Raw genomic sequence first — 5,514 nt, forward strand, 5'->3', positions numbered from 1 at the left:
CGTTTGGACTTCTGATTTGGAATTGGACGTAAACAAAAAAAGTGATCGTCGACATAGATAAAAAAAATAGCGATCTTCAAAAAAAAACCCACGGTCGAATTTGTAATTTTGTGAAATAAATTAGTTCTTTGAAGTTGTTTTGTCAGAATTTCAAAATGATAATTTCTCATTCAGTTGATCCATTCAACAACTTTACGAAACAATTTCAAAATATTCTAAGCCTTTCAAACATTCAAGATTTTATATCATTTAAGCATCTTAAAGTGAATCATTTACTTTCAACCAAATAGCCTCTAATTCAATCTTAAATGATAGTGCACACCACAAATATGTACTAAACAAAAACCCGAACACTTTTACAAAATTATAAACAAAATCTATAGACCATTCATGAAACAATTAGTGCACACAAATATGTACTAAACAAAAACCGACAAAAACCGGGCATAAACCGAAACAGTAACCCAAAAATACGCTGTTATTTCTCGAAGACCGGTTCCAAAATCGAAAACCCGGAAAAAACCGGACCCGGAACCGGTAGAACCGCCGGGCCAGTTCGATTCTTGATTTTGGCTGCAGCCGGTTCCCTGGTCGGGCCGGTTCGGTCCGTTTGCTCATCCCTATCTGTGACTATAAAAAGTTTTGTAAAGACAAATTGCAAAAATGGTCCCTTGCCAATTTCTTTGGCTAAGTTCCAAAAAAAAGTTTATTAGGAAAAAAAGATCATTATTTGATGGTTTAGTTGTGGTTTTGGTCCCTATTTCGTTAACTTTAACATTTTGCTGTTAATTTTTTTAAAATGACAATTTTACCCTCAGGGACTATTTTTGCAGTTATCTCTTTTTATCAAATTACAAGGACCATTTCTGCAATTCTTCTTTTTAAACTTATTAAATTATTATATATTAATTATTTTTTCTTTTTAATTTTATTGAACTATTATACATTAATTCTTTTTATAATTTTTTATCTGATTATTATATATCAGTTAATTTTATTTTTAATATTTATATATTAATAAATATTATATTAGTATATTATAAATTTCTTTTAACTATTTTTAATTTTTTTTATTGGATTATTTTATTTAAAAAAATTTATTAGGTTCTTTTATTTGATTATTACATTTAATTTATTATATGCTATATATAATAAATAATATTTTAGTGGATCATTAATTTTTTTTAAATGTATACTATTAATTTTTTTTAATTTATTGGTTCTACCACAAAGTCTTCGGAATACACAAAAGCACCGCATCCCATTGTCGAAAATCGTCGAGACCACCGCTAATCACCTTCATCGGAGGTCCGACAGAAACACTACCAACCTGTTTCACCCAACGCCGCTATCCAGTACCCACCTGCGAAAACCTCTTCACAATCCGTCAGAATCCTTTATATTTGCCACTAAGCCGATCGTTTTCCACTAGAACCATTACTATTTGAACCACCAAGAAGTCCAACCCAAACACCCCTGTCAGTTCCTCCATTTGTTTCCTTTTACCAGCTTACGCCACAACTACCTGGTTAGCTCCTCCATTCGTTGCCTTCCACAACCCATGCACAACCTTATAACATCGAAGCTTCAAGCCTGCACTACCTGAAAAGATCTAGCGGTGGATCTGGTGGTTTGAAAATCCTATATCTAACATTGTCGCCATTGTGACAGTATGGGTAGTCAATTGGTGTAGTTTGGTTGAGAATGACAGATTGTAGGCAACGATGGACGATTTCCGACAAGATGAAGTGGCGGCGCAAGGTGGTAGAAAGCAACAAATTGAGGAACTGACCATAGGTGTTTGGATCAGACCTCCTGGTGGTTAACACAGTATTGGTTGTAACAAAAAACATCCGAATTAACACATTATTGGTTGCCACTAAGTCGGTCGTTTTTCTGTTACAATCAATATTGTGTTAAGGAGGTCCGATCCAAACACCCCTGGTCAGTTCCTCAATTCGTTGTTTTCTACTACCTTGCGCCGCTACATCATCTTGTCGGAAATCGTCGATCGTTGCCTACAATCCGTCATTCTCAACCAAAACTACACCAATTGACTACCCACACTGTCGTCAATGGCGACAATGTTAGATATTGGGTTTTTCAAACCACCAGATCCACCGCTAAATCTTTTCAGATAGTGCAGACTTGAAGCTTTGATGTTATAAGGTTGTGCATGGGTTTTGTGGAAGGCAACAAATGGAGGAACTGACCAGGTAGTATGATTTTGTGGCATAAGCTGGTAAAATGCAACAAATGGAGGAACTGACAGGGGTGTTTGGGTTGGACTTCTTGGTGGTTCAAATAGTGATGGTTCTAGTGGAAAAAGATCGGCTTAGTGGCAAATATAAAGGATTCTGACGGATTATGAAGAGGTTGTCGCAGGTGGCTACTGGATAGCGGCGTTGGGTGAAATAGGTTGGTAGTGTTTCTGTCGGACCTCCGATAAAGGTGATTAGCAGTGGTCCTGACGAGTTTCGACAATGGGATGTGGTGCTTTTGCGTATTCCGAAGACTTTGTGGTAGAACCAATAAATTAAAAAGAATTAATAATATACATTTAAAAAAAATTAATGATCCACTAAAATATTATTTATTATATATAGAATATAATAAATTAAATGTAATAATCCAATAAAAAAATCTAATAACTTTAAAAAAAATAATCCAATAAAATAATTTAAAAAAATAGTTAAAAGAAATTAATAATAAAATAATATAATATTTATTAATATATAAATATTATATAGTAAAAATAGAATTAACTGATATATAATAATCAGATAAAAAATTAATCCAATAAAAATAAAATTAAAAAAAAATTTAATGTATAATAATTCAATAAAATTAAAAAGAAAGAAGAATTAATATATAATAATTTAATAAATTTAGAAAGAAGAATTGCAGAAATGGTCCTTGTAATCTGGTAAAAAAGATAACTGCAAAAATGGTTTCTGAGGGTAAAATTGTTATTTTAAAAAAGTTAACAACAAAATGTTAAAGTTAACGAAATAGGGACCAAAACCACAGCTAAACCATCAAATAAGGACATTTTTTACTAATAAACTTTTTTTTGGACCTTACCCAAATAAATTGGCAAACCACAGGGACCATTTTTACAATTTTGTCTTTTGTAAACCTTATCCATTTTATGGATATCATTAGTATAAATATGAATTCTATTCCCCTTTTTGATATTCCGAAGATTTGGAACAACTTAATTACGAATCCAGTTTTAGTTTAACTTATTACGCTTAAGATTTTAAGTGTCCTGTTGTACAAGTATCTTGCAAAATTATCTGGGGATTCCTAGATAGAAGAAACAATTTTTTTTAAGGAAAATGATAACAAGATCTTACAGCTATCCAAAAAATTAACCATCAACTTTCTTTTTTCACCCAAATTTCCAACAAATAATTCATCTTTATCAAAATTCAAATTTCACCTAAGACAATATCACCTATTAATGTGATATTTATTTAATTTATGTTTCGGTCATAATCTAGTAAACAATTACAGCAAATTCTTTTCTATGTATATGTGTATATACAATGAAACGAATTAGAAAAGCTGTATTTATTTGTTTATTAAACCTGAATTTTGTTTACTAAAATATTTTAATAGAACGTTACAAGATTTTTAAAACACAAACTATCTATTGATATTTATATCTGTTTTCAAACAAAACTTATCTATCTATTATTATTTACCAAAAGTTATACTCGAACACCGTAGGGTCACGTCATTTGAAGTTTAATTGAGAACATCTGTGATAGTATGTAAAAATTAATTATGAAAGCAATATTTATTAATAATTAAGTGTTGCACCCCGCAGGATACAACAAAAACTACATAAAAGATTATAAGTGTAATTTGTTTTGAAATTCGATGAAGTTTAATAGTTTATGATATAGGTTTAACAGAAAATGATATACAATTTATTAAATTATTGTCGATTTAAAAGTCCTAGTAACTTCATATCTCATTAGTATGATATACGAAAAATGTACTCTATAACAACATAAAGAAAATATAATTTGTCGAATTGAAACAAATTTATATTATTATGTAGATCTTTTTTTTTTTGGAAACGACAAATATATTAAAAAAAGGAGAAAACCTCAACTAGCAAGTAACTAGAAGAGGACCCAGAGCAACATACAAAAGAGTTAGACTATTACAAGCCAATAAAAGGGGACACTAACCACTCGTCCCAATTACAAATTACCTTTTTACCCCTATGTTTAAGCCAACAAAAAACCATAGTCTTAATACATTCAGTCCCTTGCATCAATGGGATACCTTCCTTTTGAAATAATCGTTTCTTCCGGAACCACCATAGATTCCATAACATTCCATAACATATGATAGCTAGCAGTTTCCTTTTCTTCGGACAACATCCCCATGCAACTATAACTTGAAGAATATCTCCAGCATTCCTTATTAAACTTTGATCAAGCGTTACACCACACCAGCTCATGATATTGCTCCTAATTCTGGACGCAAACGGGCAATCAATGAGAACATGGTCTACACTTTCCTGTTGTCCGATACACGCACTACACAACAGTGAGTTGACCTTAATACCCCTCATCTCCAAAGCAACGATTGCGGGTATTCTACCTTGTGCAGCTCTCCAAATGAAACATAACACCTTGATTGGGACCACCTTATACCACTGTATTGTCATTGTGCCCGTAGTAGTGATAGGGGGTTTGTCAATAACTTTTCTAACTGACCTAACAGTGTACGTACCGTCACCCGTTAACTTACATCTATAATGGTCATCTCCCAAAGTTAAACGAATACCAGAGATGTCATTGGTTAGTGCTTGCACAACTGGCCCTAATCCAAAATCAGGGGGGGTGAGACTTCCAATTCCAAGAGATGGCTGCTTCTGAAATTCTGTCAACAACATAACACTTTTTCCTGGTTTCCAGCTCAAATAGGTGAGGGTATTTGGCTTTTAAGCTCCCAGAACCTAACCATGATTCATACCAGAATAGAGTTTCATTTCCGCCCTTTACTACCTGTTTGAACACATCGTGAACTCCCAATCCGTACTTCAACAATTCCTCTTTAATACATCCAATGTTGATCCATACCTCACTGCCATTTTGCCGAGATAAGTAATCAAAGGGCTTATTCGACAAGTTGTGAATCCCGTGGATTACCCGAGCCCAAAGAGAGTTCTTCTCGTTTTTTAACCGCCATCACCATTTCATGAGTAGCCCAAAGTTTAAGGACTGTATAGATCCCACACCTAATCCACCATCACTTTTATCTACTAGGACTTTATCCCAAGCCACCCAATGTATCTTCTTACTGTCATCACATCCACCCTATAAAAAAGTTCTTCTAATTTTCTCCATCTCGTCTAATGCACCTTTCGGGGCCTTAAATAAGGATAAGTAGTAGGTGGGCAGATTACCAAGAACTGACTTTATTAACGTTAATCTACCACCAAACGAGAGGGTTTTGGCCTTCCAGAGAGAAAGTTTGGAATGAAATTTC

The sequence above is a fragment of the Lactuca virosa genome, chromosome 5 (assembly GCF_052849685.1).
Source record: "Lactuca virosa cultivar CGN04683 chromosome 5, Lactuca_virosa_CGN04683_v6, whole genome shotgun sequence".
Classification (NCBI taxonomy): domain Eukaryota; kingdom Viridiplantae; phylum Streptophyta; class Magnoliopsida; order Asterales; family Asteraceae; genus Lactuca; species Lactuca virosa.